Source organism: Natator depressus, chromosome 9 (assembly GCF_965152275.1).
Source record: "Natator depressus isolate rNatDep1 chromosome 9, rNatDep2.hap1, whole genome shotgun sequence".
NCBI classification, from domain to species: Eukaryota; Metazoa; Chordata; order Testudines; family Cheloniidae; genus Natator; species Natator depressus.
In genome coordinates, this window is record NC_134242.1 from 33,295,495 (window position 1) to 33,319,637 (window position 24,143).

General features: G+C 39.1%; 1 protein-coding gene across 2 annotated transcripts in view; it reads left to right on the forward strand.

Moving 5' to 3' along the window:
- The window catches only part of PID1 (phosphotyrosine interaction domain containing 1), a 175,722-nt gene that overhangs the window by 32,851 nt on the left and 118,728 nt on the right, over positions 1 to 24,143 (forward strand). The gene's annotated exons all lie outside the window — the stretch shown is intronic.

A 24,143-nucleotide genomic window follows, 5' to 3' on the forward strand; every position in this document is an offset into this window, starting at 1 on the left:
AGTTGGCTGAGCCATCTACTTTCCTTTTCATTGTCTGGTCATTTTACAATCCCAACTGCGTCTGCTGCCTGTCTCTGCTATCTCTATACCTTGAAAAGAGCAGAGAATGATATATACCCTGTTAGGAAGATTTCCTTTACAGAAATCTTAACTCATTACAGAAAGTTTTTGTTTACTTCTGTTTGCCTTGTGAAACAAAAATATTATTTTTATTCTATTTTCTCAATTGTGTTACTACACATTCTTTAAAAGCACTGACAATTGCATAGCTATTTGTGTCGCATAACTTGCCTGCTAACCTTGTATCATCACATTGGTATTTAATATTATCCTAATACACTGTTACAGGGCCCAAAATGAATTTGGACCTCTTCAGCTGTCCTCCTAGGATGCAGGACAAACTGCCCTGTGTATTTCAAGATGAGTGCCAGTCCTAGTGTAATGCTGTCAGAGGGTGGGATCAAACCTGGGACCTTTGAAACTTAGTGTATGAATCTCTACTGCATGAGCTAAAAGCCACAGTAGAACCTCTGAGTTACAAACACCAGTTAGAAACTGACCAGTCAACCACACACCTCATTTGGAACCAGAAGTACACAATCAGCAGCAGCAGAGACCAAAAAAATGGAAAATACAGGACAGTACTGTGTTAAATGTAAACTACTGCAAAATAAAAGGAAAGCAGCTTTTTTCTTCTGCATAGTAAAGTTTCAAAGCTGTATTAAGTCAGTGTTCAGTCGTAACTTTTGAAAGAACAACCATAATGTTTTGTTAAGTTATGAGCATTTCAGAGTTACAAACAACCTCCATTCCCAAGTAACTCTGAGGTTCTACTGTAGCCCTAAGCCAAGGCTGTAGTAGACTCGTCAATCTCTAGCTGGGCTAGCAGGACTAGAGGGGGACAGCGCCACACCAAGCAAGTATGGGTTACACTAACATGTATCTGGGCCTGGAGAAACTGCTCAGTTTTTGTGTGATGATTCAATCTTTGAATTAAGTGTCAAATTTTCATCAGTCTGCACAGTTCCATTTTTTACTAGGGTGAGGACATGTGTGGTATTACAGCTTTGGCCAGCAAGGGAAAGCCTGGGTTTACAATACTGGATTTCCTAGAATTCAAACGTCGGACAATGCAATAACCAATTAATTGCTCCAGGTATTCTCCGGTCTTCTGTTCAGTCCCCTTGCGCACACAGGATTGTTTGCTATTGTACTTTTACTACTGTTTTATCTGTTTAAATGTGCCCAGTAATGGGCCTTCAACATTTAGATTATTTCACTGAGTAATTGTTTTCATTGTCAGGAAGCTTCCCCTGAGGTGCTGCCTAAATTTCCCAATTCCTTAACTTCATCCCATTGTTTCTAGTTGTATCCTTTTTATTAAGCTAAATAAATCCTCTTCCTCATTTGTGTTTAAACTCTTCATGTGTAGGCTGGTACTTTGTCTTCTCTCCTATCCCAGTTGTTGCTCATGCAAGCTATACTTTGCACATTATTTAACTCATTAACCTTTTCTGATAAATCAACCTCCAGCCCTCTGATTTTTATTGCTCAAATTTGAAGTTCTTCCAGTTAGTCAATCTGGTAATCAGATACCTATAGGTGAATACGCTCTTCCTGGTCATTTGAATCAGACTACAGCTTCCTTGTCACGTGATGGGATGCCGCCCAAACTGTATTGATATTTTTTGCTGCCATGTCATGTTGCAAATTCCTTTTTAATTTGCTGTCTATGAGCACCACTAAGGGCTCTGTTATGCATTATTTGTACACCCTGAACTCCCCATTGATAGCAGATATCGGACATTGCCTTTCTTCAAGTTGACTATCATTTTATCACGTCAGAATACTTTGTATTGTTCTTAAAGCCACAGCTCCCAAAGCCATGTGATAACATGAGAAGCTCCGCTTTCATTGTGAAAGAGAAAGTAAGTTTCTTGCTCTCATGGTTGCAGAGTAAAATTTGAAAATGTGAGCCCTAAAGACTCAAAAACCAGAAGACAAATAAAAACAACTCTACAGTTATTATTTTTTTTTTTTAAAATCTGATTATTTTTGGGGACCGGAATCATTATTTTTAACTTGTGGAATTGGCAATACTGCACTCTTGATGTTTGTTCCAGAGTTTTCATTTTTTTCATCAAATATTAAAGCCCTCTCAGGGGAGACCCCATATTTTTTCCAACAGTCTCATCAGAGCCGGAGTTACATGTGGCCTGAATAGGCTTATGATTGATTTTATAATAGGGAATAAGTTTTTTGCTTAATAAATATCTCTTATTTTCTGATTGATTTTTATAGATGTAAAATATATGGGCACTTTGGTAGCCAGCACTCATATAATGCCCCAAACCTGAATTCCTAAAGAAACTAAATAAATTATCTCCCCTTACCAAAAAACCCCCAAAACCAAAAAATAACCCAGAAAACAGATCTTGCTCATGTTTTCAGTCTTTATGGTTTCCTTTGTCTTTTATCCTTTCTTGCTGATGTTTGCAACTCCTTCCAACTTTGGGTCTCTGTTTATTTCTCTTCTCATTTGTTAATGAAGATATTTAAAAAGGCTGGACTTAGCACAGAGTGCTGCAATACCTCCCTTTCCTGGGGATGCCTAGATGTGTGTGAGAAGGAATTTCTCTTTGCCTATAGGTGTCAGATACCACACACACACATTATTTTGTATAAGTTTTCTTTCCTTGTTTTTACAGGACTCTCTCAGGACTTTTCCTGCATTCTCTCAGATTTCATTCCATTGATCATGGCTGTTTTCTTCATTTAGAACCATCCTTCCTCTGGTTTTTATACCCTTTCTCATCCTTTGATTTTGATTTAATTAAAGTCTGATAAAGTAGAAAAATGGGCGCTAATTTTGTAAACACTTAATGCACATGCTTAACTTTAGGCCTGTGCATATCATCATTGGCTTCAGCAGGACTACTCCTGTTGGGGTGACCAGATGCCCCGATTTTATAGGGACAGTCCTGATTTTTGGAGCTTTTTCTTACATAGGTAGGCACCTATTATCTCCCCCCCACCCCCGTCCCGATTTTTCACACTTGCTATCTGGTCACCCTAACTCCTGTGCTTTTAATTAAGTGTGTGTGTAAGTAATTGTAGGATTGAGGCCTTAGTCTTTTCAAATCATTGGATTTAAGTGTTTTCCCCAGCTTCTGCAAGTAAATATCTAGCACAGAATGTAATTAGTTGTGTAACAACAAATGAGACAAGGTTTGGAAAACATGCCTTCCAGTGAGAGACTGAAGAAGCTCCGTCTGTTTAGTTTATCCAAGAGATGGTTAACAGGTGACTTGATCACAATCTATAAGTCCTTATACAAGGAAGAGATTTCTGATGAAGAAATAAAAGGCATAATGGGATCCAGTGGTTGGAAGCTGCAGCAAGACAAATTCAGACTTAGAAATAAGGTGCACATTTTTTAACAGTGTAGGTTATTAACTGTTGGAACAACTAGATAGATTCTCTGTCATATGAAGTCTTTAAATCAAAATTCAATACCTTACCAAAAGTTATGCTATAGCTCATGCATAAGTTATTGGCTGTGTTGTGCTGGAGGTCAAACTAGATGGTCATGATTGTCCCTTGTTACCTTAAAAATCTATTAGTCTTTGAAAAACGTGCACACTTAATCAAAAACAAATATAAAAATAGTTTAAAAGCTTGGATGACTACCATAAGTCCAGTAAGTCTGATCTCCTACACAACTCCGGCTATAGAAGCTATCCCACCAATTGTTGTATCAAACCCATCAGTCATGCGTGGACTATAGTGTATGTGCTGTGGTTAAATTCTGCTAAAGCTATAAATAAAATAAGTTGTATTTATTATAAATAAAATAAGTTGTAAAAGGAAAGGCAATAGCACTCAAAATATTTTTTTAAAAAGAGTGGGAATACCCCAAATTAAATGTTGTAACTTCATTATAAATAACAAAGTTCTCAATTTTGCAAACTTAGATATGTGCTTACCTTTACACGTGGTGAGTAGTCACTGAAGCCAATAGAACTACTCACTTTGTTCAAAAAGAAAAGGAGGACTTGTGGCACCTTAGAGACTAACAAATTTATTTGAGCATAAGCGTTCGTGAGCTACAGCTCACTTCATCGGATGCGTTCAGTGGAAAATACAGTGGGGAGATTTATATACACAGAGAAGATGAAACAATGGGTGTTACCATACACACTGTAACGATGTAACGAGAGTGAGCAGGTAAGGTGAGCTATTGCCAGCAGAAGAGCTGGGGGGGGGAACCTTTTGTAGTGATAATCAAGGTGGGCCATTTCCAGCAGTTGACAAGAACATCTGAGGAACAGTGGGGTGGGAGGGGGGGAAATAAACGTGGGGAAATAGTTTTACTTTGTGTAATGACCCATCCACTCCCAGTCTTTATTCAAGCCTAAGTTAATTGTATCCAGTTCGCAAATTAATTCCAATTCAGCAGTCTCTCGTTGGAGTCTGTTTTTGAAGTTTTTTTGTTGAAGAATTTTGCCACTTTTAGATCTGTAATCGAGTGACCAAAGAGATTGAAGTGTTCTCCGACTGGTTTTTGAATGTTATAATTCTTGATGTCTGATTTGTGAATGTTATAATTCTTGATGTCTGATTTGTGTCCATTTATTCTTTTACGTAGAGACCGTCCAGCTTGGCCAGTGTACATGGCAGAGGGGCATTGCTGGCACATGATGGCATATATCACATTGGTAGATGTGCAGCTGAACGAGCCTCTGATAGTGTGGCTGATGTGATTAGGCCCTATGATGGTGTCCCCTGAATAGATATGTGGACACAGTTGGCAATGGGCTTTATTGCAAGGATAGGTTCCTGGGTTAGTGGTTCTGTTGTGTGGTGTGTGGTAGCTGGTGAGTCTTTGCTTCAGGTTGGGGGGCTGTCTGTAAGCAAGGACTGGCCTGTCTCCCAAGATCTGTGAGCGTGATGGGTCGTCCTTCAGGATAGGTTGTAGATCCTTGATGATGCGTTGGAGAGGTTTTAGTTGGGGGCTGAAGGTGATGGCTAGTGGCGTTCTGTTATTTTCTTTGTTGGGCCTGTCCTGTAGTAGGTGACTTGTGGGTACTCTTCTGGCTCTGTCAATCTGTTTCTTCGCTTCAGCAGGTGGGTATTGTAGTTGTAAGAACGCTTGATAGAGATCTTGTAGGTGTTTGTCTCTGTCTGAGGGGTTGGAGCAAATGCGGTTGTATCGTAGAGCTTGGCTGTAGACAATGGATCGTGTGGTGTGGTCTGGATGAAAGCTGGAGGCATGTAGGTAGGCATAGTGGTCAGTAGGTTTCTGGTATAGGGTGGTAGTTATGTCACCATCGCTTATTAGCACCGTAGTGTCCAGGAAGTGGCTCTCTTGTGTGGACTGGTCCGGGCTGAGGTTGATGGTGGGATGGAAATTGTTGAAACCATGGTGGAATTCCACAAGGGCTTCTTTTCCATGGGTCCAGATGATGAAGATGTCGTCAATGCAGCGCAAGTAAAGTAGGGGCATTAGGGGACGAGAGCTGAGGAAGCGTTGTTCTAAGTCAGCCATAAAAATGTTGGCATACTGTGAGGCCATACGGGTACCCATAGCACTGCTGCTGATTTGAAGGTATACATTGTCCCCAAATGTGAAATAGTTATGGGTGAGGACAAAGTTCAGCCACCAGGATTGCCGTGACATTATCGGGGATACTGTTCCTGATGGCTTGTCGTCCATCTTTGTGTGGAATCTCCCCACTGTATTTTCCACTGAATGCATCCGATGAAGTGAGCTGTAGCTCACGAAAGCTTATGCTCAACTAAGTTTGTTAGTCTCTAAGGTGCCACAAGTACTCCTTTTCTTTTTGCGGATACAGACTAACACGGCTGCTACTCTGAAACCTCACTTTGTTCAGTTAAGCATGAGTGTAGCTTTTTTCAGGTTCAAGGCCAAAGTTAGCTACACTTTGTTTTTTTGCTAAATATTAATGTTTCAGCACACATGTTGTCTTCAGAGTTGAAATGTTGCATTTACTGGGCTAGATTTGAACTGGCTGCCAAAGTAGAAAAAGCACATTATTCTAGTTTCAATTTACTGAGCCATCCAGTTCGTGCAGAATATATTTTCAAGCTGCCAAGAGCATAATGCAGATCATTAGTGAGTCTATTTTCCATCTGTTCCTTATCCTTTGAAATGTGAGTATTACAGATTTTGTTGTTGTTGTTGAAAACGGGGTTGGGTGTACTTGGAGGTAGAACATGGAGAATTTGAACTACAGAAGAGTTGTACTGAGCACTGTTGTCTATACATGGTATAGTCAGTGAATCATGCGTAAGTGTCCAGGTCTTGTCATTAATTAGTCCACTCCATTCTTTTTAATTAGTCTAATTTAAGTTTGACACATCTATATAAAAATAGTCCTTGGTCATAGAAGCTCTTGGCTGAAAACCTTTGACTCTGAACTGCTAATAGACATATTAATGATTGCAGTATTTTATCTATTTATCTTTTCAGATGGCTTTTACAATAAAATTCTGTTTTGGGGAAGTGGGAGAAGGAAAATCATTCCCTTTTTAATGTGCATAGTATTTTCTGGTAGTATCTGAGAAAGTAAAAATTACCTTAATGCTGTAATGTAGCACATAATTGTATCTTGCAGTCCTAGTATGAAAAGTCATGCATAGATTGTAGACTACTGGTTTCACTAACCGAACACAGGGGCTACTACTGTATGGACTTGATAATGAGCCTGTAATTTTTGCGTAAGCTTTTCATGCTGGCAGTCTTCTCACGGAGCATAATTTGTCTTTTATTTGATGAGGATAGTTTTTGTGAAACAAAACTTTGATTCATGATGGGCCGAGCAAAAGTAGTAAAACATCATCATAGCTGGGCTTCATTGTACACTGTGATTTTATGTCAAGAATGTTAATGATTTGTTTATGAATAAGTGAGCCTGTAGTATTGTGAAACAATATGTGGCAGGATTGCTGAATGGACATTTCGAAAGCAGAGAATTCTTGAATTGAATAAGCTGTAGATGTTTGTCTCTCAAGCTCATTGTAAGTAGGCTTATGGATTTTAAAGAGCAGCATTACTTAGTGGATTACTATATTCTGCAGTACTCACCCGACATAAGTATCAACTACCTGCTGGTGAAGCAAGACAAGTGGTTAAATATGCTGTTTTTAAGAGGCAGTTAATCACTTCTAGGTAGTTTAATTAAAAAAAAAAAAGTTCCTTCCCAAAAGAAAATCTGTTCTTTAAATGGCATCATAGCAAGAAATTTGAGGAGTCAGCATAGATATTAATGTATTCTTGAGGTTTCAATGCATTGCTTCGATGTAACATTTTATTTTGTTGAACACCCATTCAGCCTTCCTGATGAAATTTTAGGGGTCTCTGATGATCATGAGCATACAATTTCCTAACCAGTGATGGGGAAAATTTGGGAGATTTTTCAATTTTTTTTGGTGATTCCTAGGCAAATTATTCCAAAATTATTTTCTGAGCAGGAAATTTTATTGGTTGATGGAAAAGATTACTCAGTTCACAACTACACATTTACAGTGACTGAAAATCCCTGCACGAAGTGGTGGGGTAGAGGGACAGCAGCCACTGTTTCAGTGATGAGTGCCATAGAAAAGCCCAGGAAAATTGTTTTTTAATTCAGTTCAGGGTTTGTGTGGTGTTCAGTAAATAACATATGGGACTACACAATGAATAATGAGGATAAAAAAAAATATTGAACAGCTGCCTCATTCCCTGAGCACTGTCCTACATAGGCACTGAATGAAGCAGGGGTCCTGTGGAAAAAAAAATGCTTTGTGATAATGCAATTAAAGACGATATCCTAATGTACATGCACAAGGGGGGGACAGAGTTAAAGTTATTTGTGCAACCTTAATTTTGACGCTTCCTAATTTTTGAGTTTTTGCTTTCCATCCTTAATGTTTCTTTTAGCATAATTTTTTGGGAACGGGTGGGGGAGTTGGTATGGAATATGGAAATACAGTATAGCAGTGAGAGTATATTACAGCTGCTCTGCTTCTGTTTTGTAATATTAGTTCTGGTATTGAAGTAGCATCTAAAGCAGCAGTCGGGGATTATGCTAGGTGCTGTACACCGACACAAAGAAAATATGCCTGAAACACCTTATTAGACTAAGTACTGAATTTTTTTTTTTGGTTTTCTGGTTAGTAAATAATGACTTCTGCAAGACACCTTTAAAAATTATTAAAATTAATGACAGTTTTATGTTTAAGAAGTTGTGACCTTCAAATCTTATTAAAGCTACCTGAAAAGCTGTAGGTACAGAATTGTCTGTTTGCAATATCTGGAAGCATGACGATGTGAATCACTGTGCAGTGTGCACGTCCTTCCAGGAAACCAGGAATTTCAGTAATGTGTTCAGGAAACCTCTTTTGCAATTGGCATAATGAAATACTGTTGCAGTAGGAGTTCTGTAAGTAAGCTCCCTGCCTGTTGACATAGTATGTCATTTCTTGAAATTGATCTTTGTAATTCAGCTCATTTCTGTGTAAATGCATGGTTACCACTGAGATTGCGATTTATACAAAGGATAACACTGTGCCTGGGGGGACTTATCTGAAAATCATTTGCAATTATTAAATAAATAAATTTTAAGTGTGTCTGTGGTGCTGTTTTCCCCAAAATCCTCTGTTTCCATGTTTGCTGTGGCATTGACAGCTGGAATCCGTTCTGATGGGCAATAGTATTCAAATTGGTATAACTTTGGCATGCCACCTACGATCATTTCCTCAGGAGCCTGGTCGGAACTGAGGATAAACATGTAAGATGCAGAGGCAATCTTATGGAGAAAACTGGATTTCATTCTGAAATACCTTTTCTTTCTGTGCCAAACAGGACCGAGTCTGGCATCAGATTAATACATGCCGTGTATTCTAGCAAGCTGGCTTTTAGAGCTGTTGGACTGTGCTTTCTGCTCAGACAGTACTTAGATGGCGGCAGGTGTAGTGGGTACAGATGGATAAACAAGGGTAGCTGTCAAATCTGTTACCTTGCACATCTCTGTGATAGCAGCACCTGCGGTGGGAATAAATCATCATCTTCCTTACCATCACTACCTACCATCCCAGTCACTGTGGGCAGATTTGCAGGTGGTGTAAGGTATCAGCTGTATTGATATTTACACCATCTAAGGATCTTCCCCAAGACCCTGTATATGTTGTTCCTTTGAGATTATAGTGTATTTATTACTTACGCTACTTGCAGACTTCTCTCCAACCTCCACACTGGAATTGTCAGGTCTCTGATAATGATTGAGTGAATAAACAGCCAAAGCGCTATGTTCTACTTCCATTCACCCTTACATAACACCAGATGCAGATAAAAATAGCACTGAGAGTATGGAGGAAAATGATGGTAATGGTGATTCATTTTATACATAACACGCTCTCCATATATGTAGTGCACTATTGAGCTTCACCAAATATTTGGTGCGGTTTAATGGTGCATTACATGCTCGAAGTGTCCTCTATCTAAACATAAGAGGAAACCTCAACTCAGTTTCTCTGTCACGTCAAGGATATCAGTGATACTAAAAAGGTTCTGTTAATTTCTAAATATAGCAATGGTAAAATGTGAAAGAAAAATATCCATACCAAAGGGCAAGTATCAAAGTTATCTACAGACGCTACAGGGAAGAGGGATTATAACCAGACTCTCATTCAATGTATTGGGAAAGCCCTGTCCCTGTTAATCCTATAGAAGAGGTGCCATTCAAAGGACAATATCCAGACAGAAAATCATTATTTTCAAATATTCCTGACCTTTGTTACCAGTAACCCATAGGTTATTAAACCAAACACTGAAACAAATCCAGTTAATTTTTCACCATTTTTGCTGTTAGTTTTACTTTTTGTGTTTTCATTCCCTGGAACGATGAAACTGGAATGATCTTTCACTTTTGTATATAACCACTTACATTTTCTTCTTGTGCAACTAGAACATTGCTGTTATGTTTAACATTTCCCATCATAGCTGGAAACCCAAAGTCCCAAAATGTCTGTTCGCTCCATTATCCCCAATGCAATGGCATTGATATCTTGATGAGCATGATACCCCACCAGCAGCTGAAGACAGGAAAAAGCAAAGCTTGGAGCATGTCAATTGACGTCTGCGACCATTCGATTGCACCCTATAGTGGGCAGGCTTTGCTGAATGTGCAGAGGTCTTTTTCTATCACCAGCCTGTCGGAACATCTGTGGGACATTTGACACTGAATTTGCTTGGAAAGCATGTAGCTGAAGAAAGCTGTGCTATGTGCATGTGCCTGGCGAACTCTAGCTATTGTAGTGAAAAATGTAGTAAAGGTAAACAATGAATAGGCCTCATGCACAGCTCTTGCCTTATTCACAGTGCTTCTTATAAGATAAAAGCTATACAGCTCCTAATGTGTATGGGGAGCCTTTCTGAGGACCTTGCAGTGTGCTCCAGCAGTGAGTGTTCAGTGTTTTGATAATGTCTAGCCAAATTGTTCCACATTTATTTTTATGTTGTTTCTTTGTAAATGCCTTTTTACCACAAAAGTAAGAAGCTGTTTACAAATCTTCAAGCCAGATCATATCTTTTTATAGTAATATCTCTATAGGAGACAGGCAACGCTGTTAGGTTCCCCTTGCAGTTTCCTCTGTATTTTTTCCATTGTGGGGTCAGGCTGACCTCATATGGAAGAAACTTTGGCGATGCACATCTTATACATCTCTGCCATGTGTGTGCAGGACCTGTCATTAGATACTGTCCCTCTGCCCTACTGCCATGTGAATAAGGGTTTCAGAACCAGACACTTTATGACCAGTTTAAGCTGCCATTTACACTTCTGCTTAATTTGGCCTGCAGACTTAGATGGGAGTTGCATCTTGTTAATATAGGCAACAATTAATTTAATATGCAGAGTATAGCACTTACTTGAACTATATGTTCAATTTGGAGTCTAAAATAAAGCTATAATATGTAATTCAATATTAAAATAGTTGAAAGAACTAATAGATGATGTATGTGTTCTTTGGGCTGAGCAGTCAGAATACAAAGAGCAAGAAACTGCAAAACTGAACAGACAGACATGCTATAAAAACCATCACTAAATACAAAGTTAAATTGCTGAGAAAACATTTTTTGGATGAAAAGAAAAAAGAAAAGAAGTACTTGTGGCACCTTAGAGACTAACCAGTTTATTTGAGCGTGAGCTTTCGTGAGCTACAGCTCACTTCATCGGATGCATAGCATATCGTGGAAACTGCAGAAGACATTATATACACACAGAGACCATGAAACAAAACTTCCTCCCACCCCACTCTCCTGCTGGTAACAGCTTATCTAAAGTGATCATCAAGGAGGGCCATTTCCAGCACAAATCCAGGTTTTCTCACCCTTCCCCCCCCCCCCCCCCCAAGACGTTCTGGTTAAACTTGGATTATTGCTGTGCACATTGTAAGATGAGCTATTGCCAGCAGGAGAGTGAGTTTGTGTGTGTGGTTTTTGGAGGGGGGTGTGTGTGTGTGTGGGGGGGGGGTGGTGAGAAAACCTGGATTAGTGCTGGAAATGACCCACCTTGATTATCATGCGCATTATAAAGAGAGGTTTCAAAGAGGGATGGGCTATTACCAGCAGGAGAGTGAGTTTGTATGTGTGTCTGTGGGGGGGGGAAGGGTGAGAAAACCTGGATTTGTGCTGGAAATGGCCCTCCTTGATGATCACTTTAGATAAGCTATTACCAGCAGGAGAGTGGGGTGGGAGGAAGTTTTGTTTCATGGTCTCTGTGTGTATATAATGTCTTCTGCAGTTTCCACGATATGCTATGCATCCGATGAAGTGAGCTGTAGCTCACGAAAGCTCATGCTCAAATAAACTGGTTAGTCTCTAAGGTGCCACAAGTACTTCTTTTCTTTTTTCTTTTTACGAATACAGACTAACACGGCTGTTACTCTGAAACCTGTCATTTTTTGGATGGGGAAACTACTGCGTTTATTTATTTATTCGGGCTAGAATTATTTGTTTGTTTATTTAGGTTGGTGGTTGGGAAAGGGGAGTTTTCAGCAATCTCTTTATAATTAAAGGTATTAGTTAATTTTATTAGAGCTCATATAGCTTTACAGCTGCATGCACTGGAATTGATGCTAAAGTAACTTCATTAATAAGCTTTTGCGGTACATTAGATTGCTATAGAAACAGGAGGCATGGAGACAGCAGGGAAATGTTGGCCAGGCAAGTATGGCTAGCTATTAATTTATTTTAATTTCTTTGGCTCTTTCATGTCTGCTTAAATAACTGCCTAACATAGGTAAGTTGGAGACCATTTGTGTCCTGGTATTCAGAATTTTTTGAAGTATTATATAAGAGCAGTAACATATTGCGGAAGGACCTTGAGAAACTTGGAGGTTTAAAAGCCAAAAATGCTTTCCTTATGCAATGACAATCTATATTATTTCCTTTCACCAACCCTGAAAATGTCATGGTTTTGTTTGCAATAATTGACAGGATTTGCACCAAGAAGCCTTTAAAAAAAACAACTCATCTACATTTTCATTTCTACTGCAATTTCATCACACAGCAACCTTAGCCAAAATATTCAGATGCAAAGCTTCTTCTCTTTTTTCAAAGCAGAATTATTTAAATGAAGTTATTGGGAATGGATTGTATTGAAAGTGGTCATAAAGCTTTTTTTTTTTTTTTAAAGGGATCACATACTGAGAGTATTAAGGGTCTGATCCTGCAGTCTTTCTCTGTGCAGAACTCTCATTGATTGCAAAAGAAGTGAAAGACTTGCAGATTTGGGCCCTTTATCACAAATCCTGAATTTGGTGAGGAGAAAGTGCAAGTGGAGAGGGTGAGCCCAGGTTCCTCTACCAATTCTAAAAAGACCTGACAACAATAGGAGCCGTTACCTTGGTGGATATTCCAGCTGGGAAAGACCCTGACTATTCAAGGACCTAGACCTGATGTTTCTGAACTAAGGTGAAAGCGCTGAAGCCCTTGCAGTCACTAAAATACTTCTCTGTGATTGGACTTTCTTTTGATATACTCCAAAAGGGCTGGACTGGAATGTGTGGCCTAACCAGGTGGACTGAGCCATAAAAGAAGGGACAGACCTCACAAGATGGAACTATAACTGAAAAGGGGAGATGTCAGGGAGGGAGACAACTTGCCACATCACTGTCTGACCACCACTTGTTACTGGTGGTGAGTGTTCTCCTTTTCAGTGCCCAATAGGTAAACTCCACGCTAAGAACAGAACTGAGATTTGATGATACTGTAGTGCTTTCATGTAATTAACCAGACAGTTCTTAGAAGGATAGTTTATGCTCATTTCCTATAGAATCGCCTATTTATATTATAAATTCCACTGTAGGCCACTGACTCATGACCTATAGGAAGTGGGAGGACCTGTAGGGTAAAATCCTGCCCCCATTGAAGTCAATGCAGAGTTTTGTCACTGACTTCAAGGGAACCAGAATTTTACCCATAGATTCTGGGGCATGTTCATCAAGGGTTTTTTCTGGTCATAAGCCACTGGTTGTGTGTGTGTGTGTGTGTGTGTGTGAAATTGGAGTGCAGCAAAGCAGCTACAATTTCATTTACTGGGGGGGCTGCTAGGGACCAGCACAGCCTGAGAAGGTGGCAGCACTGACCAAAATAGACTCATGGCCAGAATACTGTAGAGTTCTGCCCCACAGGAGACCCTCCGGGAGAGCGGAGATGGTAACACTACTAGTCCTTTCCTGGGGAGAATCCCTCCTCCGGTGCAGAGGACTTAGCTGGGGTAGGGACATGTCATGCACCCTCTGTCCGTATACCTGGGGTAGGTGGTGTGTCTTCCTAAATAGTCTGCTGCTGTTCAAAACCATACCTTCTTCTTAGTGCTGCCTGCTCTCTTGGGGAGCTGTGGTGGCTCCTTTCCAACAACCAAATGGAACCCTTGAGAACATCAGTTGTAAAAACTCAGGTTCAGACCAATGAAAGGCAATGCTGTCAATTAGCAACAAAGGTCAATGAAACAATTAACTGTTTTATATAAACAAATGGATTATCATCATGTTAGATGCTCCCCATCATGTAGCTGTGAATCTAGGAATTTGGTGGACTTTCATTTGGCTCATTGTGTTTAAAAGCTCATGTAAGCTTTGTTTTGGGAAGAGACTCACCTCCTTTGTGTCCAGTATATTGCTAAGCTCAAAACAAGCTCTTTTAAAGGTCAGTATAAATTCCCTGTGTGGAACAGGCACCTCACTAACCCAACCCAAATCTTTGGTTCGCAGGAAAAGCCTTACAGAGGCGGTGAGGGAGCACGTCACTATATAACTGCTTAACGAGTTATTGATTTATTGCTGAGAAATGAAGAGCAGGAATATGACTAAAATGCTTTTTGAAAAGGGTGGGTTAGGGAATGCCTATTTTTCTGGTACATATTGTACTAGATAAGTTCAGTCTGCCTGTCGCAGAGAATGGTGAAAGACCTTTTTAAGGCATTCTCTGACGCAGAAAATATTGAAATGGCTCCAACAGTAAATTGAAAAAGAACTAGCCTTGTTCATGCTGCACGATTCCATTGTTTTAATATTGGGCTTTCTCTATCCCATAACATTCCTACTGGAAACTCAAGTTAGGGAAAAAATTATTGGAGGGTGTCTGAGAGGTTGGCTCAAAATAAAAATGAATAGACGTGACATATCTGTGCCTCCGTGTGTTTTATTTTTCTCTTTCTCCTTTTTGACATCTCTCATTGCTTCATTTTCTTCACTTCCTTTCTTTCCTGTTCTGTCATCTCTGTTTTCTGGTTTGCATTTGACCAGGTAAGTGTACATGAATACTCAGGCTTGCACAGATGAAATTCTGGCACACTGGTCCTTTCAAAAATTTTAATCCAATTTAAGAATGCTGATTTTTACACACACACACACACGTTGCTTGGTGACAAAAGCTGGTGATGACAGGATTACACCTGTGTTAAATGACGTGAATGTTGTCTCCTTTGTTGATGTGCTTTTGAGCCAAGTTTGCTGTAGCATTTTCGTTTGCTCACTTCTGGAGTTAGTTTAAATATTATTAGAGATGGAAGGAAGAAAAACAAGAAGATGCTGTAACATACAAACACCATGCTAGGGTTAGTGGAGTCCAAACAGGTGTGAAAACTTTAAACTATTCATATCAGATGTAATCCTATGGATCCAGGCAGGGCGTGCAACTATTGTAAAATTGATTAAGTGAAAGTTATTGTACTTTGTTCCTAGCAATATGAATAATCTTTATATTATTCTACTTAAAATTATTTACTGTGGACACAACATCAGGAGTATTCAGCAATCAATTTCAAGATATACAAAACAGTCAACAATAAAAGAATTTAAAATTATTTAGTAATTAATAATGTAATTTCATTTGCATGCTTAATGCTGACACTGAGAAGCTGCTTTTTTTTTTTTTTTTTTTTGCATGGGAAGACCATAATAACAGTCAACTAAATATTGAGTCCGGCTCACCCAGATGATGATATTGACAATGGGGCTCTAATTATCTAGCACTTAGATCCAAGCTGTAAATTTGGCATCTGAATAAGATTCAGAGACGTTTTCATCTGTGGTTTTGGGTTTGCCTGTTGCAGAGATAAGATCGGTCATGCACTTCTCATCTGGATCCATACTTCCCCAGAGTTGGGAGGATGTTTGCATCTTGGCTTGTGTTTTGTTTGAGCAGCAATCCTGCTGACTGGAATCACATAAACTTGGTAACAGAACCAAGTAATCCAAGCCAGAGCAAACAAGTACACTGAGTATGAAAACAAAATGTTTCACATGAATTAAGTTGTCATGAAACACAAATTCTTTGAACTTGTAAGAAAACAATGCAAAGAGAGCATCAGAACAGGGGACTGTGTAACCATGGCCAGTGGCAGAGCTTGCGACTTGTATTTATAAAACCCTGATAATTAGAGTTATTGAAGACAGCATATGACATACCACAAGAAGGAGCAAGATATCTGCCTACCGATTGGCATTGATGATGAGATGAAATGTACCTTAGTGCTCACAAGCAAGGATGCCACAGAAGGTCCCACTGAAAATGTTTTTGAAGTTGAATTGGCTTCTCTTCCCTTTCATGCCAGTTCCCTTCAAAATATATATTTACCTTCTTCATCTTAAACAAGCCCAGCTATGATCATTCCCCTTCTACCTCTCCAGCGACAGCCGCGTCTCCCATCTGCCATTCCCATCTTCCCCCTCTCACTATCTGTGAGATTCCATCTGGATTTCACTGTTGCCTGCATCCCCTTATTTTATACTCCTGGTGATCTCATCTGCTCACATGATACCAGGTACCTTCTTCCTTTTCTTTCCCCCGAAACATTCTCCATTCCACGCCTTCTCTGTCACTTACTACATTGTCTCCTGCTGATAATGCTAGCTTCATTCTTCTGTGTGTCACCTTTACACACAAACATCATCTTCCATATGGCTTCATCTTACACCTGGAACAAACCCTACCATGTTGCCTATAAGAAATCAGCTAGTTTCTTATGATAGCTAGGGTGAGCGTCACTGAATTGGCACTTTTTATTATTTATTATTTATTGAAAAAGTAATACCATTTTGCAAACACAGTCATAAATATTGTATATATTTGACTGTATTCTTAGCCTCCACCGTTCATATGTCACTTGAAGCAATTTGGGGCAGGTACTAGGCCTTCTCTTCATATGTTTGTACAGTGCCTTGGATGTCACCTCAATCCTGATTGGATCTTCGGAGTCCTATTGTAATTCCATTCTTAAATAACAATAATAATAGTAACTAACACACCTAAAATGCCAAACGTACTTTTAGTTGTGAATCTATCCTTGAGTTGCTCTGATTGCCATTATAATTTTGATAGGGTTTAAAGACATAAAACAGGAGTAATTTGCTAGTTTTTCACTGAAATATCTGCTGTCATCTGAAAGAGAGTTAAAAAATTTGGTTTGATATATTAGCAGACTATATGTATATGTATCTTAACAAGAGACAAGACACAATCTTAATAACCAGCTTTCTAGAATTTGATTAGTTTTAAAAAGATTACCCAAACTGGATTTGCTTGAATATTAAGAATCATGACATGACCGTGGATTCTACAGACTTGCATGCATGGTAATCGGGTTTGCATTACAGAGCATATTGCTGATGGAATGAGTTTTGATGCTAAGTGTGTCCATCTCCTTTACAGAGGATATTATTGTATTGTCCAGTGGAATGTTATGTGAATGACTAATAAAGAACAAATAGATACTGTACAGTAAAGTTGAACGAACAGAAAATAGTATTGAAAGTGTATTAGCAATATTTGTTGAAACAAAAATACAGATTAAATGTGGCATTTATTTGTATCCAGTGGCATTTGCTTTAAATAAAACAAAAAGCCTAGAAATAGGTATTTTTTCATATACACAGTGCCAGAATTTTTCCATTCTAGGTGAGGACTTAAAATGGGGGAGGATTTCTCTGAAATCCTGTGCCTCTGATTATAATCTCATTTACATTGGTGTAAATCATGATTAGCTCCACTGATGGCAGTGGAGTTATATTTGTATAAAACTGATGTAAGCAGGTCTGGGGGGTACTGAGCTTCTGAAGGTGTCTGCGTTTTGAACAATGTGTAAAAACAAAGTTTTGCTCACCTGTGGTCATTAAAGATACCATGGCATTTTTGTAAACAGCAAGGCTGTTAACCCTGGTGTCTTGGTCAAAATCCAGTTGAAGTAATTCCTTCAACTGCGTTCCTAAATTGATTCTGCAGTTTCCGTTGGATATACTCTCCTAACCTGCTGTGTAGTTTTTTGTGTTTCACACCAGAGCTAGCTGGACTTTACTCATAGGTGAATGATCTCTGTATAGAAGTGAGTGAAATGTTAAGTGTTTTTTAATCTTTTTGAATGAAAAGAGCTTTAGACTGAATTGGCATTTTGCTACTGCAATATGGCCTTCAACTGGAAAATCTTTTCCAGTCTTGGGTGCCGCATGGGTTGAGTTGCACTCCTTTATTGTAAAACCACATTGTGGGGTTAATCCATCTTTCAACTACTTCCAATTCAAAACATATTCTTTGATACATATTAATATCTTACTGTCCTATGTGTTGCATCATTTGCTGGTCCATGGGTACATGATCAACCTCTAGCAGAATTCAAATAATCTTAAAACATTATGCCTGCAGGTGTAACCACTAGCAACATTTTGTGAAATATTCGATGGGTCTTGAGAATACAGGTAAAGTTCCAAGTTTAAAATCTTCAGGGTTTACATTATCACACATAACAGGGAAAATGCAAAAGCAGCTGAGCTTTTGTGTATTTTTTTTTTTTTAAAAAAAGGTCACTATGGAAATCTTGTTAAAATGCAGGCCAGATTATAATCTCACATACAAAGGTGATTTTCCAGAGTAACTCATTGAAGCAATGAGTTTAGAATCTGACCCACTATCTCTAAATCCTTGTGTTTATTAATGATAAAGGATAAGAGAAAGTTGTAGTCTACGACTCTGATCATAGCATTGGGGGTCAGTTTGATTCTGATGTCACACAAGTGTAAATCAGGAGTGATTCCATTGGAATCAGTGGAGTTACACTGTTGTAAAATTGGTGTGGGTAACAGTGAGTGTTGATCATTAACTAATGTGAGTATTGAGAATTGCTACTTAAGCATTAAAGATGAAAAGCAGTGCACAAGTACTAAATATTATCATTAGAAAGGCATGCTCTCTATTTTTATTCTCCAAACAATCTTTTTAATTGTATGAGGTCATGATGTTTTCTTTTAGTCCTTTGGCCATGGAAATGATTTTTATTTTCATTGACATAGAAACATGCCTTTCTCATGATATTTAGTACTTGTGCACTGCTTTTCATCTTCATTGCTTAAGTAGCAATTCTTAATACTCACATGGGAATGATTTTTATTTTCAGTGACAAATTAGAACTAAAAAACATAAAATGTTAATCTTTAGTTTTAATTATAACTTATGACTTAGAGTGTTTAATACATATCATTTCCAAATTGATAGCTGTGGAAAAATAATCGTTTTAAAGAAGTTCTGTATTTGAATATTTGGAGGATCGCTGAATGAAATATGTGATGAAAACACTTAAGATTAGGAAGTTGTGGCCCTATGAATGATTGATCTATATAGCTGATCTTTGTGGTCTGGTGGTAGCACATTTCACTATTATTCAGTACAAGACTAAAGATTACTGTGCAAGACTAAAATTTGCTGTCACTGGGGCAAGAAACACTTTGAAGGCAAGACCCCTGAGGAAAAATGTACATACTGCACTGTATGTACTGGTTGTGCATACATCACATACAGTGATCTCTCTGGTCAGCTAAGGAGTGGGGCTGCTTGGCTACAAAGAGGGAGATTCAACCTTCTAGAAAGGAGGTGAACTGAATGGAAGAAGGTAATGTGAGAACCTCAGTGGTTTCAAGAAGGGCTTGAAGGACCAACACCATGGTTTTGTGTTAAGGTAGTTTCCTGGGACGATTATTAGCCCAGTAAAGTTTGTGTAGATTTTTAAATTGAATAGGTTTCAAATCCTGCAAACATGAAAATACAATTATAATTACCACACTAATCCTGTCTGTATAATTCTTTGGAAATCAATTAAACTAGTTTACCTGCTCAAGGAATTTGAAACTTGCTGAGAAGCTTTTGGTGTTATATTGCTTATTGGCTCTTTGTGTTTCTTGTAAACATGCAGACTGAATCAGCAACACCATCTACACGGATGGAATATAAATTTCTGTACAGTTCTGCTTCCTTGAGGATTTTCAATATAAGAACTACCATATGAAACTGAGTAATTCTGGCACATAAAATGTAAATGATAACAGTGTGCTTTATGTATTAAATTGGTATAAATCATGCTTCTTAAGAACTGAGTGAATTTAATGTTCTTTAAAGGTTGTGGATTGACAGCACTGGAAAGCTAATGTCTCAGCTTTAAAATAAAAAGGTGCACTGGTCACCATTAAAAGTCTGCATTTGCCAACAGTTTCCACTAAAGATACCAGTTAGGAACAGGAACTAAGGCTCAGATACACAAAGGGCCTTCAGTGTTGCAGTTTCTAACTTCAAGGTGCCTTGCCACTCAATGGAATTTCACAGTCCCAGGTTAGGTGCCTTGGTTCCCGATACAATGAATGGGGAGGTTAGGTGCCTAAGAATAAGATCCATAAAAGCCAGAACACTGACCCACCCACTGTGAGGGGTGTGACCCAAGCACTGCCCCCTCCAGAAGTTAGGTGCCTGTCTCTCCTTGGGATTCTCAGGTGGAGTTAAGTGTTTACGCTATTTTTGGAAGAATTGCTGGAATGGGTGGGGGAAGGATGTAGCCTCCCTTATGATGTTTAGCTCAGTGGTCAGGGTACTCACCTGGGATGTGGGAGACCTGGGTACAATTTCCACCCTTTGCCTGATTTGGAGCAGGGATTTGAATTTGGGTTTCCCACCTCTCAGGCAAGTGCCCTAGCCACTGGCCTATAGATGCATTCTTTCACTCTCTTTGGCCCAGTGCATATTTAATTATTTATAGACAGTGGAACAGCTTCAACACGAGAGACCCCACCATAATATCCCATTGCCCAGGGCGCTCCCCTGGGGGTGGGAAACCCAAGGTCAAATGCCTGCTCCACATTAACCAAGGGAAGAGGAGGGGAGCAGGGGGGAATTAAACCTGGGTCTCCCACATCCCAGGTGAGTGCTCTAATCACCAGGTTAAAGGAAGATTGCTCCTGCCAGCACTTCCTCCTCCATGGCTGTTTTGCTTGAGTTTAGATGTACTCTAAGAACACTTATCAGATTAGGCCATGAAGGCAAGACAGCTAAGGGAATGCCTTGTGTGAGGATGTTGCTGGTCTTAAGCGGCTGGGTGCTTAGACTGAGGTGGGTGTGCACATGCTCACTGGCAGAAACTTAGGCACCTCTATGTTTAGGTGGCAGCTCAGCACAGGTTTTGAGGATCTTAGTGGCACTTGGAGTTCGTGCATAACTGCCACTTTAGGTGCATAAGTCCCTTTGTGGATCTGGCCATAATGCACTGATTCAGTAATGCACTTGAGCGTGCTCTTAGGTTTAAACGCATGAGTAGACCCATTGACTACCCAAATACGCTTCAATGGTTCTACTGATGTACTGAAAGCTAAACAGGTGTTTAAGTACTTTTCTTAATTTGGGACCTCACTGTGTGGCATCTGCTGCCAAATCTTTACTTTTTAATGCCAACTACAATATGCCCCTTAAAATGGCAGTGCAAATTTTCCTTTCCATACCATCAGTGTACCCCAGGCTAAAGTAGGACATCCTTTAGGTCTGAGGGGTAGTTGTGTGTGTATATACTCATTCTAGGCATGCCCTTACTGAGGAGACTGACAACTAGTTTGCACTTTACTGTCAATTGCAGTTGTTGGGTTTTTTTTTGGCATTTGCCACTGCTGACTAGATTGAAGACTAAGGCCACTCCATCTGACTTCACATGTAATAGTGACAAGATGGCAAACAATATTCTTTTCCCCTTTTTAAGCCTTTGTAGATGGTTGGTAATATATGAGAGAAATAGATCATAGCTTGGATTATCATAGCTTTTTCTCACTTTTTGTCAGCGTGCGATTTTATTTTTGTCCTTGCAAGTAATCCCAATGAAGATGAGAGGCAAGGTGAGCCATATCTGGGGTCTGATTCACTGAACTCTAGAGGAATCTATCCATAAGGAGGGTGGGAAATGTTCTTGTTAAGAGCACTGTTACTGTATCAAAGTGTAACAGTGAAATACAGTTAATTAAATAAAACAGGGCTATGGGAATGATTCTCTTTTTATCTCATTTAAGAATCCCCCCCCCCCGCCACCTTTCTTCTGTTTTCTCCCTAAAGTGCTTATCTATGGAAACAGCAGTTTTGGCCCATGGCGATGGAGTGGTTAGGCAGTGGGTTAGGATTTCATTTTTAGTTTGAAATGCTTCCAGCCATGAACTCTGTTTGTAGCCAGAATCAGTCCACCAGTAAAATAGTACTTGGTGAATGTTTTAAAAAAAAGTTTGAATTTACACCCATCTCCTCCAGCCAGCCATCCACACACATTGAAGAGCAGGGCTCCTCTGGGCCGGAGTTCTTGGGTGCTTTGATAGAATGGCCATGTTGTTCTCAAGGTTGTGTTATTGAGGGGAGATTAATAAAACCTGTGAAAGAATGTTGGCAAGTGAAGGACTGTGGTAAGAAATTCTCTCTCACAGCTCTGTGATCTGCCCATATTTCAAGCCTGTATTACTCTTTTTGTATTATTTTTTATGTTTTCTTCTGAAGAAATAAATCTTTCTCAGCAGCAAGTTAGCAAATCTGTATCCTATATTTGTAATTTAAGGGATACAGTGGTCCAGGTTAGTAGATTAGCAATTCCTTAACTGGAGTAGCAAGTAATGTTCCATAACTGATCTTAATTCCTCTTTTCAAATTGAGCATCTCAAACTTTGATAGTATTTTGTGCTAATCAATAAGGTATTTATTGATGATTACATGTTCTGTTCATTTCCTCTGGGGCACCTGGCATTGGCCACTGTCGGAAGACAGGATACTGGGCTAGATGGACCTTTGGTCTGGCCCAGTATGGCCATTCTTATGTATTTCTAAGCCTTTACGAAAAACTTACTGAATGAACCGATGACATTCAAATCAATAAACTCCTTATTCAAAATTGAAAGAAATGAAATCATAGAATATCAGGGTTGGAAGGGACCTCAGGAGGTCATCTAGTTCAACCCCCTGCTCAAAGCAGGACCAATCCCCAATTTTTGCCCCAAATGGCCCCCTTAAGGATTGAACTCACAGCCCTGGGTTTAGCAGGCCAATGCTCAAATAAGGGTATGTAAAAGAATGTTCCCAGAGAGCTTAGTAATAGCTAACAGCGCTGTTCTCCATAAATATATGTCAAAGTATATTCTTTAATGAATAATCATCTTAAATGGAGTGCTCTTTTGCCTAAGATAATACGTTATTGTGCTTAGGAGAATGAATGGGATAATGGAGAATATGAGAGAAAGTCAGATTAGAAATATGAATACATCTCTTACCAGAGTGAAAACAAAAGGAGTACTTGTGGCACCTTAGAGACTTAACAAATTTATTTGAGCATAAGCTTTGGTGAGCTACAGCCCACTTCATTGGATGCTTATGCTCAAATAAATGTGTTAGTCTCTAAGGTGCCACAAGTCCTCCTTTTCTTTTTGCGAATACAGACTAACACGGCTGCTACTCTGAAACTTACCAGAGTGGACCCCCAAATGGCTGCATAAACAGCATGGAAACATTCAGAGATGCCCTGTAGTATGATGACAGGCCATAACTTTATGGGTAGAGTAGGAAAGCAAGTATTATTTTCATAGACCATTGGTATTTCTGCCTTTTCAGTAGACTTATTGAGTACAATATTCTTCATCATAACAGTCACTAGTACAAACCATTGAGGAACTAAGGATTAAAGTGTTTCAGAGTAGCATATTGTTTTAACAATCCTTCAGTTAGCATCCCAATGACATGTTTATGTAAATTATATACAGAGGTTATTGCTAAGGGCTTATCATACATTTTGAATGGGAAATCCATTTAATAGGGTCTTGAGTTTAAAGCACAGAACTGAAAATCAGAAGACAGGGATTCTAGTACCAGTTCTGACACAGCCTTTCTGTGTGACCTTGGGTAAGTCACTAGGTTTCCTGTTTTGTAAAACAGAGACAATAATGTTTCTCTTATTCCTGGGAGTGCAGGAAGGCTAAGCTAAATGAGGTTTGCAAAGCATGCTGAAATCCTGTGATAAAAGATGCAAAGTGTAGTTTTAGTAATAAAATTTCCTCTGCTAAATTGGAGATTAAAGTTTAGTTTTAGTGAAAATAATCACAAGTATGGTAAAGTTAGTAAAGATGTATAATTAATGAGGCCTAATTTGGAGGCTGTAATCAATGAAGCTGCTATTAGAAATAGGTTCTGTATGTTGTTAGTAGTGTCTTGAAAATGTTCATAACTATATGTCCTTTCCAAATAAATAGTGATTAACAAACACTATATATTCCTGAGTTCAGGATCAGTTGAAAGTTGACTCTGCAAAATTAGT